Source organism: Loxodonta africana, chromosome 4 (genome assembly GCF_030014295.1).
Source record: "Loxodonta africana isolate mLoxAfr1 chromosome 4, mLoxAfr1.hap2, whole genome shotgun sequence".
Taxonomy (NCBI): domain Eukaryota; kingdom Metazoa; phylum Chordata; class Mammalia; order Proboscidea; family Elephantidae; genus Loxodonta; species Loxodonta africana.
In genome coordinates, this window is record NC_087345.1 from 75,158,055 (window position 1) to 75,172,827 (window position 14,773).

A 14,773-nucleotide genomic window follows, 5' to 3' on the forward strand; every position below is an offset into this window, starting at 1 on the left:
TTGAATGTCAGAGTAACCAATGTCTGGCCTTGTGTTAGATGTGTTATAAACATTGTATTTATTCCTTACAACAATTCTGCCAATATGTAATAGTATTTGTGTGTTCCATATGTGAGCATTGAGGCTCAGATTCATGTAGGTATGCATTGGAGTCAGAATCACAGTCAGGATTTACAACTCCACACTATGAGAGGAGGAGGACCTTTGAAGAAATAGTAATACCTTTGTTTTTTTGTTATGCTTTAGATGAAGGTTTATAGAACAAACGAGTTCTCTTTAAACAATTAGTACATACATTGTTTTGTGACATTGCTTACTAACCCCATGACATATCAGCACTCTCCCTTCTCGACCTTGGGTTCCTTATTACCAACTTTCCTGTCCCCTTCTGCCATCTAGGCCTTTTTTTTCTTTTCAATATTTTATTAGGTTTTAGGTGACAGTTTACACAGCAAATTAGGTTCCCATTTAACAATTTTTGTACAAATTGCTCCATAACATTAGTTACAATTTTCACAGTGTATCAGTATTCTCATTATTTCCATTCTGTTTGTTCTGTCTCCATTGATATAGCTTCCCTGCCCCCTCCTTGCCATCTCATCTTTGCTTTTGGGTAAATGTTGACATTCGGTCTCACATACTTGATCGTTTAATGGAGCACATTACTCACGGATGTTATAAGCCCATCTATTATTTAGCTGAAAAGTGACCTCCAGAAATAGCTTCAGTTCCAGTTCAAAGGGTATCTTAGGGCAATAGCCTTAGGGGTTCTTTTAGTCTCTATCCGTCTGGTAGGTCTGGAGTTTTTTAGGAATTTGAATTTTGTTCTTCATTTTTCTCCCATTCTATCTGGGACCTCCTGCTGTGTCCCTGGTCAGAACGGTCAGTAGTGGTAGCTGGGTGAAATAGTAATACCTTTTATTTACCATACATCTTTCTTTTATTGAGTTCAAGCTGTCACATAATTTCTTGTTTATGGCAATGACATTCCTGTGTGAGAGAACAGATGCCATTCTCATCTTATAGATGGAAAAGGAGGCTAAATGATTCAGTTGTAATTACAGATAAACAGCAATGTGGCTTAGCCTTGATCATTTTGGGTGTCTTTGTAGTGTTCTCATAAATCTTAAAAAATTGCTTTGTTTTGCCTTATAGTATGTTCGTATGGTGTTGGGTATTAGAGCTTGGAACCTTATAATAATGCATGATTCTGGGGGAAATAATTTAAATGAATACTTTTCTGTTTCATACTGTTAGAGTCTTGAAGTGGTAAAAGTATTTGTACAAATCCAACACTTTGCCTATACACTGCCAGGCAGAGATTAACAGTGCTTCTGGGTTTTGGCATATTGTTGGGAAGTAAATGGAAGTAGGAAACTTGGGTGTGGTTCTTAAGTCAGGCTTATATTTGCTGCCAGGCAGCCCTTAGAAGCACCTTTGAAACTTCCTTGGCTAAATCTCCAAGGCTGACTTCTTTATTAAACAGAATCCAAAAGGTAGATTCATCAAGTATATGAAGAATTATAAAACAATTATTTTGATTTGGAAAGAGTTAAGAAACATTTAGATTCCAAAGTCTATTTTGAAATTACCTAAGAAAATATGACCTAGGCTAGTCATAAGATGACTAGCATATGGAAATACAAATCTGTAAACTTTTGGTGATAATTTACAAGATGGGAAGTCCAGATACTAACTCTTCAACACGGTAAATCTAATTCAAATAATGTATTATTGCAATGTAGTTGGTAAGTGTGGCTTAAAATACAATAATGTGAAGACATTGGTGTAAAATTGAAACAAAATGAACAGCGATAATAAAAATGACTAGAATCGACCACCTCCACTTCTGGGTAATATAACAAATAACATGGTGTTATTGGTTGAGTTGTATGATTGTCCGTTAAATTTAGTATTATATAGCCCTACATGTACAAAATACATGCAATATATGAGTCCTTGGTAGTACTTATAAGTCCGTATCTATGTCTTTATCTGTCTATATATCTATTTATCTATCAAGCTATCATCTATCATCTATCTCAAAGATAATTTCCATTTCAGTGAGTTATGCGGGCGTACTAGATAAAATCAGAGTACTTATTGTAAAATGCTTGTCAGGTTGGACATTATTATTAGCTAAAACCAACAATGTAGTGACTTAGATGTCCCAATTAGAAGTATTATTGGATTATTGGCATGGATGAAAAATGATTTAGTTTTGGGAGATTTTTTTTTTTTCTGTATAGAGTGTGGAAATTAAAAGTAATAATCATAATAATACCGCTAATAACTTATACTTGTGCTTTAAGTTTACAAAAATTTTTACATATTTTTTACCTCATTTGAAAATTAGTCTTTACAATTTACCATCACTTCGGTATCTTTACCTTTGTCTCCCTCTGGATCTTTCCCATCACCTTGTCCAAATCTTTCTAGCTGCTACCCTATCATTACTTCCCTTCTCTACATATTTCCTGAAAGAGCAATCCAGTCTCTATGGCCATCTTCTCCTTTCTCATTTCTCTTCTCACTTCATATCTTGATCATTCTGCTAAGATTTACACCTCAGTTCTTGACAATATCATTCCTACTTGCTGAATTTAATGGAAACTCAGTTGATTAATGTAGTGGAAATTCTCCATTAGCAAGGTCTCATCTTTTTTATTGTCTTTATAAAATCAATAAACTCATTCCTTCACTGAACATATATGGATGTCCTATGATTCATGTAATATTCCACATGTTTGAGCAGTGAATCATGTGGTCTGTGCCCACATGGAGTTTACATTTTAGTGGGAAGAAAAATAAAATAATCAAATATATAATTAATAAGGCATTTTCAGATAATAATAAATGGAGGAAATACTACAGGGTAGTGGAATGGAGAGACTGGGGGGAAGGTCTCTCTGAACTGGAGGGCAGGAGGGTCAGGAGGCACTCTCTGTGGAGGTGATAATAAAAAAGATGCTTGTCATGCAAAGAATGGAGGAAGAGCCTTTGAGGCAGTGGGAAAGTTTAGTGTGGACTCTGGAACAAGCTTGATATGGGGGGCACAGAGGACGCCAAGGAGGCTGAAGCATAGGGAATGAGGGGAATAAGGATGTGAAGTGGAGTTAGAGAGATTGGAAGTGGAGATGAGGCTGGGCCTTGTTTCCAGTAAGAAATTTAGATTTTATTCTCATTTCAATAGGTAGGCATCCCAGTATATTAAGCAAGGAGTATGGGTGTCATGTGATCAGGCTTAGATTTTTCTCTTACTTCTGACAAAATACAGCAAAGTAGATTCCAACAACACTGAAACACCTATATATCTCCACTAGTGGAGTTGTGTGTATTTGCTGGGTCAGCCTAGTTTGCAATAAGGAAGCTGTGTTACCAGGTGATTTTTTTTTTTTTTTAAGCATATTAAGAAACATGGATTTGAAGTAAACTTTATTTTGTGCAGAAAAGGCACTGGGTGATAGACATATATTTTATATCCCTAGTAATTTCTAACTCAGGGGTAGAACTGGAATTAGCTGTTAAAGTTCATACCATTGTAATTAGCTTATACCAGGTTGGCCTGGAATATGAACAAAGACATTTCTACGTAAGTAAACTTATATGCCCTTTATTTCCAAAGAAGTGCTGTAAGCACGAGGGGAGGCCAAGTTGTTGGTCCCTAGGCTCCCGCTTTTATATCCTTTATACATCAGGCTTCCCCTTCTTTTTCTCTTCCATCCTCTCTTCTTTAGATAAGTTCAGCTTACTTTCAGATTATGGGTCTTAGTTTGGGTTCTCTAGAGGAATTTGACCAGTGAGATATGTGTGTGTGTGTGTGTGAATATACGAGAGAGAGAGACAGATTTACTTCAACGAAAGAGCTTGTGCAGTTGTGGAGGGCTGGCAAGTCCCAAATCCATAGTTAGGCTGTAGGCTAGAGTTCTCTGCTGGTTCATGGGATTGTTGGGGGCTGGCAAATCCAAAATCTGTAGGCCAGGTTGCAGGCTGGAGACTTCTGCAGGCTTATATCCCAATAGGTCAGGTGACAAGAAGAATGCATGGCTGAGAGAGAGAGTGAGAGTGTGAGAGAGAATACATATATTATATTCTGGAGGCAGACCACAGCCCCAAGAAACTCCCCTTCCAAGTCATTGATTTATCATTCAGATCACATCATGGAAGGTAATTATGTTACATTAGATTATACTGCATTACTTTATGGAACAGCAACCAGTCCAGTGTCTGGCCAAACCCCTGGGAATCATAGCCTAACCCAGTTGACGCATAGAATTAACCATCACAGTGGGGAAATGATTTCTGTCATAGCATAACAGTTTTTCAATTCTGGCTTATTTACAATTAAATGTACTTTTAAAATGGTGAGACGGGAAACTGTTTCCAAATTACCCAAAAGACTAAATCTCAGTGAATGTAACTGAAACATGTAATTCAGAAGAGAAGCTTGAGAGGAAGTCTGGGAGATTTGTCAGTCCTCCACTTTGACAACTTTCGCTTCAGCATCTTTCACTGCCAAGGGTACTATTTCTCAGTTATCCTTGTTCTCCTTGTAAGCTGCTGCTGCCTGGGGAGCAGTATCAAGGTTTCATCCTTTCAGTGTGTTTACCCTTCAATTTCCAGTTTCTTTTCCCCTCAGTTTTTGCTGTTATAAAATTCACACAAATTTGGCTATTTTTACAGATGAATGGGACAATTCTAAAATTGGGTTCGGGCCTTGACTGTGTTGAGTTTTTTAAGCTGAGACCTGGAGGTTAGCATATAGAATGTGCAGAGAATGTCCCTCTTTCTGTGCTCTCTTATAAGGTCAAGAAGAAATGTAAAATTCTGCTTCTTTACTTTGGGTTTTCTTTGGTACTGAGCTTTTGCTGAAAATCTTTGATTGCTCCATTACATTTCAGTCTGTTCAAACATGATTGTTATTTAAAAATCAATTAGAATCAAATATGTTCAAGATAAGATTTCTCCCTTTTTCTTCTTTTCCACTTCACCCTTTCTTTTCTTATTCTGTACCTTCTTTCTCTTTCTCTGTCCTTCCTCCCTTTTTTCTGTTTATCTTTGCCTAATTTCATCCTGAGCCGTGGTGGCACAGTGGTTAACAGTTTAGCTGCTAACCAAAAGGCTGGCAATTGGAATCCACCAACTGTTCCTTAAAAACCCTGTGGGGCAGTTCTACTCTGTCCTATAGGGTCGCTATGAGTTGGAATCCACTCAACACCAAAAGGTTTGGTTTTTCTTTTTTTTAAATTTTATCCTAAAGAGATGACACCCACTTGCTTCCTCCTCATGTTGACAACTAAAAATATATCTGGCTTTAAGGCACCACCAACGTTCAACCAATGCTCGTTTATCAGTTATTAAGCTGTACCTTAGAAGGCATTGCTGGTTCAGTGGTAGAATTGCCGCCTTCCACCTGGGAGACCCGGCTTTGATTCCTGGCCAATACACCTCATATACAGCCACCATTTTTCTGTCAGTGGAGGCTTTTGTTTGCAGTGAAGCTATTCAGCGGAGCCTCCAGACTAAGACAAACTTGAAAGAGAAGCTTAGCAATCTACTTTGGAAAATCACCCCATGAAAACCCTGTGGATCACAATGATCTGATCTGTAACCAATCATCTGTATCTTGCAGGACTGGATAGTGTTTCATTCTATTATGCATGGGGTTACTACGAGTCAGGGATGACTCAACAGAAGCTAATGATAGCAACAAGTTAGACTTTGGGCCAGGCCCTAGGTATTTATAGATATATGGGTCACAGTCCATATCTTTAGGAAGCTTGTATGAGAGTGAGGGATGGAGATATGTAAATGGAAACATAATATAGCATCCTAAGTGACTGGTGTGCATAAAGAAGGACAATTAACATGGTCCTGAACAAATCCTAAAGGAGGAATTTTCACTTGTACCCTGACCAATGAATAGAAGTTCCCTGTTTTGAAGGGTAGCTGGGGGATAGGGTGGGTGGGTGATATGTTTCAGGTGGATATGGAGGTGTTTACCTGAGAGCCACTGAGGAAACTGTTGTTGTTAGGTGCCTGGGAGTCATTTTAAACTCATAGAAACCCCATGTGACAGAATAGAACGTCCCCATAGAGTTTTCTTGGCTGTAATCTTAATAGAAGCAGATCTCTAGGGCTTTCTCCCATGGAGCCAGTGGGTGGGTTTGAACTGCCAACAATTCAGTTATCAGCCGAGCACTTAACTATTTCGGCCACCAGGACTACTTTGAGGAAATTTAGTGGACTTAAAATATGGACTATGAAGTGTGAAGAGGGAGATAAGAAAGAATGGCATAAGATAAGATTAGAAGCATAAAGAAGAGTCAAATCTTGGATGGCTTTTTATACCCTGCTAAGGTGCCTTGGTGGCACAGAGGTTAAAGCAATTGACTGGCTAACTGAAAGGTCAGGGGTTTGAAACTGCCAACAGCTCCATGGGAGAAAGATGTGGCAGTTTGCTTCCATAGAGATCTACAGCTTCAGAAACTCTATGGGGTTGCTATGAGTTGAAATAGACTCGATGGCAGTGGGTTTGGTTTTGGTACGGGTTATAGAGAGGAACCCTGGAGGTTAAAGTGCTTGGCTACTAACTGAAAGGTCTGCAGTTCAAACCCATCAGACGTTCCTTGGGAAAAAGATTTACAGTCTTGGAAACCATACAGGGCAGTTCTACTGTCCTATAGGGTTGCTGTGAGTCAGAATTGACTTGATGACAGGGGGTTGGGTTTGGTTATAGGTTGTGGAAGGATCCCTGGTGGCACAGTGGTTAAGCTCTTGGCTGTTAACTGAAAGGTCAGTGGTTCGAGCTCCATCAGCCACTCCATGTGGGAAAGATGTGGCAATCTTCTGCTGCAAAGATATACAGCCTTGGAAACCTTATGGGACAGTTCTACTCTGTCCTATAGGGTTGCTGGAGTTGGAAGTTCCTCAGTGGTAATGGGTTTTGTTTTTGTGGGTTATGAGCTTCCCCCCGCCCAAGCATAGCAGGCTGCCCTGATGGTGCAGTGGTTAAGAGCTATGGCATGCTATGGCTGCTAACCAAAATTTGGGCAGTTTAAATCCACCAGCCACACCTTGGACACCCTATGGAAGAGTTTTACTTTGTCCTAGAGGGTTGCTATGAGTCGGAATCAACTCGACAGCAATGCGTAGAGGGGCATAGAGGAGAATCATGTGAAGGTAATAAGTCAGGTTTAAGCAGGCATCACATGATCGCAATTGTATATTTGGCTGCAGCGTAGATAATGGATTACATTCAGTCAATAGTATTTATCAGGTCCTTACTAACTACTAAGTACCCCTGACTTGAATTTTTTTCTTCAGTTCTTTCAGCTTGAGAAATGCTGAGTGTGTTCTTTCCTTTTGGTTTTCTAACTACAGGTCTTTGCACATATCATTATACTGCCTTGGCTTCTTGAGCTGCCCTTTGAAAATCCTCTGTTCAGCTCTTTTACTTCATCATTTCTTTCATTTTCTTTAGCTACTCTATGTTCAAGAGCAACTTTCCTAGTCTCTTTTGACATCATTTTGTTTTTTTTTCTTTACTGTCTTTTTATTGACCTTTTATTTTCTTCATGTGTAATGTCCTTGATGTCATCCTACAATTCATCTGATCTTCAGCCATCAATGTTCAATGGATTGAATCTGTTCTTGAGATGGTCTCTAAATTCAGATGGGATATACTTAAGGTCATATTTTGTCTCTGGCAGAGTTGTTTTAATTTTCTTCAGCTTCAACTTGAACTTGCAAATGAGCAATTGATGGTCTGTTCTGCATTCAATTCTGGGCCTTGTTTTGACTGATGATATTGAGCTCCTCCATTGTCACTTTCCACAAATGTAGTCAGTTTGATCCCTGTATATTTCATCTGGCAAGTCCACATGTATATTTGCCATTTATGCTGTCAAAAAAAGGTATTTGTAATGAATAAGTCATTGGTCTTGCAAAATTCTATCATGTGATCTCTGGCGTCATTTCTACCACCAAGGTCATATGAAAAAAAAAAAAAGAATTCAAGCCTCGAGTTGCAATATTGAAGGATTCCATGGGCAAAATGTTTAATGACCCAGGAAGCATCAAAAGAAGACAGAAGGTTTGTATAGAGTCACTGTACCAAAAAGAACTAGTTGACATTCAACCATTTCAGGAGGCAGTACCTATCAAGAACTGATGGTATTGAAAGAAGTCCAAGCTGCACTGAAGGCACTGGTGAAAAACAAGGCTCTAGGAATTGACGGAATACCAACTGAGATGTTTCAACAAACTGATGTTGCACTGGAGCCACTCACTTATCTATGCCAAGAAACTTGGAAGACAGCTACCTGGTCAACTGACTAGATGAGATCCATATTTGTGTCCATTCCAAAGAAAAATGATCCAACAGAATGTGGAAATTTTTGAACAATTATCATTAATATCACACACAAGTAAAATTTTGCTGAAGGTAATTAAAAAGCAGTTTCATCAGTACACAGACAGGGAACTGCTGAAAATTCAAGCCAGATTCAGAAGTGGACATGGAATGAGGGATATCATTGCTGATGTCAGGTAGATCTCGGTTGAAAGCACGGACTACTAGAAAGACATTTACCTATGTTTTATTGACTATGCAAAGGCATTTGACTGTGTGGATCATAACAAATGATGGATAACATTGCTAGGAATGGGCATTCCAGAACACTTGTGCTCATGATGAACCTGCACATAGACCAGTCATTTGAACAGAACAAGGGGATACTGTGTGGTTTAAAATCAGGAAGGGTGTGTGTCAGTGTTGTAGCCTTTCACCATACTTATTCAATCTGTATGCTGAGCAGATAATTCGAGAAGCTGGACTATATAAAGAAAAACTGGGCATCAAGATTAGAGGAAGACTCATTAACAACCTGTGATATGCAGATGACACAACCTTGCTTGCTGAAAGCAAAGAGGACTTGAAGCACTGATGAAGATCAAAGACCACAGCCTTCAGTATGGATTACACCTCAACATAAAGAAAACAAAAATCCTCACAACTGGACCAATAAGCAACATCAAGATTAATGGAGAAAAGATTGAAGTTGTCAAGGATTTCATTTTACTTGGATCCACAATCAACATACATGGAAGCAGCAGTCAAGAAATCAAATGATGTAAAGCATTGGGCAAATCTGCTGCAAAAGACCTCTTTAAGTGTTGAAAAGCAGAGATGTCACCTTGAGGACTGAGGTGCACCTGATCCAAGCCATGGTGTTTTCAGTTGCCTCATATGGATGTGAAAGCTGGACAATGAGTAAGGGAGACTGAAGAAAAACTGATGCCTTCAAATCATGGTGTTGGTGAAGAATATTGAATATACCATGGACTGCCAGAAGAATGAACGAATCTCTCTTGGAAGAAGTACAGCCAGAATGCTCCTTAGAAGTGAAGATGGCAAGACTTCATCTCACATACTTTGGAAGTGTTATGAAGAGGGACCTGGAGAAGGACATCATGCTTGTTTAAGTAGAGGGTCAGTGAAAGAGGGGAAAATCCTTAATGAGATGGATTGACACAATGGCTGTAACGGTCTGAAGCATAGCAACGATTGTAAGGGTGGTGCAAAACCGGGCAATGTTTCGTTCTCTTGTACATAGGGTCTCTATGAAGTGGAACTGACTTGAGAGCACCTAACAATAACAACAACAAGGAGCCTTAGTGATGCAACAGTTAAAATGTTGCAGAAAAAGTGGCAGTCTTCTTCCGTAAAGTTTTATAGCCTTGGAAACCCTATGGGGCAGTTTTTCTCTGTCCTATAATGTTGCTTTTAGTCAAAATCCACTGGACTGCAGTAGGTTTGTTTTGGTTTGGTCACTAACTACTAAACACAATGAAGATAGTGAAGAAAAAGACATACATATCCCTGCCCTGAGATCCAGGGAATAGCAATGAAGTCCAATTAGGAGGCTGTGGCCAGTAAGAAATTTTGATGGGCTGAACTACGGTATTGCAATAGGGATTGAAATAAATATATACATTTAAGAGATATTCAGGGGGTAGTGTTGACAGAACATGGTAATTTACTGGATGGGAGTAGAAGGCTATGAGAAGGAGAAGGCAAGGGTCTTTACAGCCTTCCAAACGTTGACCTACCTTCCCCTTCCTTTCTTTAGTTTGACAGCCTGATGACTTTGTGGGTGTTTCAGTTACCGTATGTCTAGTTATCAGTCTGACCAGCTGTCAGTTCTGTCATCTCATTTGGTGGGTGCACAGTGGTATGGAAAATATGATGGGTCATTGGCCTTGTAGTGGAGGCCACTTTCTATGGGGACGCTATTATCAAGAATTATGCTAAGCAGCTCTTCTTGTCAGATAAGTTTTGCTAAACTGTTCATCCTGCTATAGGATATGCAGTACAATATGGCTGGCAAGGATTGGATGCAGAAGGGAAAGCAGGATTGTTGAAAAAATTGGGGAAGAAAGGGGAGGAACTGATTAAAAATACTAGCGGTAAATACTAGTAGTAAGTGTTATGAGAGGAAACAGAGCAATACAATGAAAGATGTCAAAGAGGAATTTGGTGGTTTACAGAAAGAGGATACTAAACCAATTTATTGTTACAACTCAGCGTTTCTGTAAGAGAATTCCTGAAGGCACTAGTACCAGCGTTACTCTGTAAAGAAAGGAAAAAACTGTACACCGCATATGGCTATGGTTTAAAAACCCATTTAAATTTGCTGAACCCAGCATTTTGCAAATATTATATTTGCTTCTTTTGTTTTTTGTTAGTATGTACTGCATTAACATTCCATGGTACAAGCTCCTCACCAAACACACATTGGGCAATGCCAGCCTACCTGAGCAACGATCGTTGTAATGGTTAACATTTATTGTGCATATATTATCTACAGCCCTGGTGGTACAATGGTTAAGAGCTTGGTTGCAAACCAAAAGGTTGGTAGGTTGAATCCATCAACTGCTCTTTGGAAACTCTACTCTGTCCTTATAGGGTTGCTATGCGTCGGAATCAACTCAATAGCAATGAGTTTTTTTTTTTTTTTTATGCATAGTGTTAAACTCTTTACGTGGGCTACTCTTTTAGTATTTCTAAAAACAACACTATGAGGTAAATAATATTATTATCCTCATTTTGCTGAGAATGTAAATACTCTTAGTGGTTAAGTAATTTTTCCAGTATTACATAACTACTAAGTGGGGAGCTAGATTTTAAACCCACCATCACCACCACCAAGTCTAACCTGAAAGCTCAAACACCTATCACCTTTATGCATTAGGTCTGACACATCACAAGACCATGGTAGGTTTGTAGCTGTTGGTGCCACTGAAACTCCCTTCGATCATCTCATGAATGAGACTGACCTCCCATGCACTCAAGGACCAAAATAACATCCAAATAACAGATCATTCTTTAATATCTCCTAATTACTGAGCTTCAAGTCCTCTTCACTTTCAGCAAGCAAGGTTGTGTCATCTGCATAACGCAGGTTGTTAATGAGCCTTCCTCCAATCCTGATGCCCTGCTTCATATAGTCCAGCTTCTTGGATTATTTGCTCAGTATACAGATTGAATAGGTATGGTGAAAGGATACAACCCTGACGCACACCCTTCCTGACTTTAAACCAATTGTTCTGTCTGAACAACTGCCTCTTGATCTATGTAAACGTTCCTCATGAGCACAATTAAGTGTTCTGGAATTCCCATCCTTCGCGATGTTATCCATAATTTATTATGATCCATATAGTCGAATGCCTTTGCGTAGTCAATAAAACACAGGTAAACATCTTTCTGGTATTCTCTGCTTTCAGCCAGGATCTATCTGACATCAGCAATGATATCCCTCGTTCCACATCCTCTTCTGAAAGTAGCCCGAATTTCTGGCAGTTCCCTGTCGATATACTGCTGCAGCCATTTTTGAATGATCTTCAGCAAAATTTTGCTTGCGTGTGATATTAATGATATTGTTCTATAATTTCCACATTCAGTTGGATCACCTTTTTGGGAATAGGCATAAATATGGATCTCTTCCAGTCAGTTGGCCAGGAAGCTCTCTTCCATATTTCTTGGCATAGACAAGTGAGCACCTCCAGCGCTTCATCTGTTTGTTGAAACATCTCAACTGATATTCCCTCAATTCCTCGTGCTTTGTTTTTTGCCAGTGCCTTCAGAGCAGCTTGGACTTCTTCCTTCAGTACCATTGGTTCCTGATCATATGCTACCTCTTGAAATGGTTGAATATCGACCAATTCTTTTTGGTATAATGACTCTGTGTATTCCTTCCATCTTCTTTTAATGTTCCCTGCGTCATTTAATATTTTCCCCATAGAATCCTTCACTATTGTAACTCAAGGCTTGAATTTTTTCTTCAGTTCTTTCATCTTGAGAAATGCCGAGTGTGTTCTTCCCTTTTGGTTTTCTATCTCCAGCTCTTTGAACATGTCATTATAATAGTTTGTCTTCTGGGGCTGCTGTTTCAAATCTTCAGTTCTTTTACTTCATCATTTCTTCCTTTTGCTTTAGCTGCTCGACCACAGCCTTCAGTATGAATTGCACCTCAGCATAAAGAAAACTAAAATCTTCACAACTGGACCAATAAGCAACATCATGCTAAATGGAGAAAAGATTGAAGTTTTCAAGGATTTCATTTTACTTGGATCCACAATCAACAGCCATGGAAGCAGCAGTCAAGAAATCAAAGATTGCATTGCATTGGGTAAATCTGCTGCAAAGGATCTCTTTAAAGTGTTAAAAAGCAAAGACGTCACCTTGAAAACTAAGGTGCAACTGACCCAGGTCATGGTATTTTCAATCGCATCATATGCATGTGAAAGCTGGACAATGAATAAGGAAGTTCAAAGAAGAATTGGTGCCTTTGAACTGTGGTTTTGGCAAAGAATATTGAATATACCATTGACTGCCAAAAGAACAAATAAATCTGTCTTGGAAGAAGTGCAACCAGAATGCTTCTTGGAAGTAAGGATGGCGAGACTGCATCTTACATACTTTCGACGTGTTGTCAGGGGGGATCAGTCCCTGGAGAAGGACATCATGCTTGGCAACATACAGGGTCAGTGGAAAAGAGGAAGGCCCTCAACAAGGTGGATTGATGCAGAGGCTGCAACAATGAGTTCAAGCATTAAAATGGTTGTAAGGATGGTGCAGGACTGGGCAGTGTTTCGTTCTGTTGTGCATAGGGTCGCTGTGAGTCGGAACCAACTCGATGGCACCTAACAATAACACCAACAATTACTGAACCCTTACTACACGCCAGCAGTGGGCCTTGGAGTTCACATTCATTATCTCATATTACAGAAGAAGAAACTGAGGCAAGAGGTCCAAAACTTTGTTTAAGATCACACAGTTAGAAGTGAGTAGAGCCTGGACTCAAACTCAGACAATCTGACTCCAGAGCCCCTGTTCTTAATCCTACAACACTGCCTCCTCAATATCTGAATAAGTGTATACAGCATCCCCAGGCCAGGAAATGTTAATGTGTCTCTGTTTAAAAATATATATGTTAATTTGTTTTTTAAGCACTTATCCACATGAAAGACTCCTCTTTGGTCTTATATAGCTATTGTTGCTAACACTGAGTCATATTTTTGGAGAGGGAATATTTTGGGGGCAGAGGTGTGAGGAAAAGGGAAGAATCAGGAGGGAGAGGAATCAGGGTAGGTCACGAAGTAGTGACCTTGGGAAGTTGTAGTAGAAGCAGGGCAAGCAAAAGCAGCATTCAGGGTACATCACCAAGATGGCTGAGTAAGAAGCTCCATGTTCCTGTCCCATAAGGAAACATTGAAAAACAAGTAGAAACTGTCAGGACTAACCTCATCAGAACTCTGATAAACACTCAGAGTTTCATAGCAACCAAGCAAATGTTGAATCAAGAAAAAGGCAATTGTCAAGAAAATGGTAGGAAAGCTTTATGGCTTTTTGTTCCAGGACCGTGTTTCTCTCTCGTTATGGCTCAGCACCCAGCTGGAAGTAGCAGCCCCTGTTTCTGGCTGGGGACCCTGGTCCTGGGTCCCAAGAAGAGTAGATCATACTGTATGCACAAATTATTGTGTTTGTCTGTTTGAACCTGTGGAGTGGCTACCGAAAGGATGGAACCAAAACGCATGTTTTTAATTTCCTCCATTTTCGAGGTAGACTGGGCAGAGAAGCTGCAGGTGCAATTCCTAGCACAGGGTGGACTGAAACACTTGTAGCTGCCTGAGGCAAGAGAGGGCTATGAAGACACACACACACACACACACACACACACACACACGAAAGTTTAGACCTAAGGTCAAGTAGCATGGAAGAGAGTTTCTTTGGGAAGTTGGGGCATTCCGAATCAAGGTGTATACAGGGGAATTCAGAAAGCTGCATGCTTGCTCAGGGCAAGACTCATGTGCAGAAATGACTTGAGTAAACTCGGAGATTTCAGCTTGGGCTTATTTCTAAACCTATTGCCATTGAGTAGATTCCAACTCATGATGGACCATGTGCTACAGAGTAGAACCGAATTTTATAGGATTTTCTTGGCTGTAATCTTTGCAGAAGCAGATCTCCAGGCTTTTCTTCCATGGTGCCACTGGGTGGGATCAAACCGACAACCTTTCAGTTAGTATCCCAGAGCAAACCATTTGAGCCACCCAGGGACCTCTGGGCTTATCTCTATACCTGTTGGCATTGAATCAATTCCAACTCATAGCGACCCTATGGGACAGAGTAGAACTGCCCCATAGGGTTTCCAAGGAGTGGCTGATGGATTTGAACTATTGACTTTTTGTTAGGAGCCAAGCTCTTAAG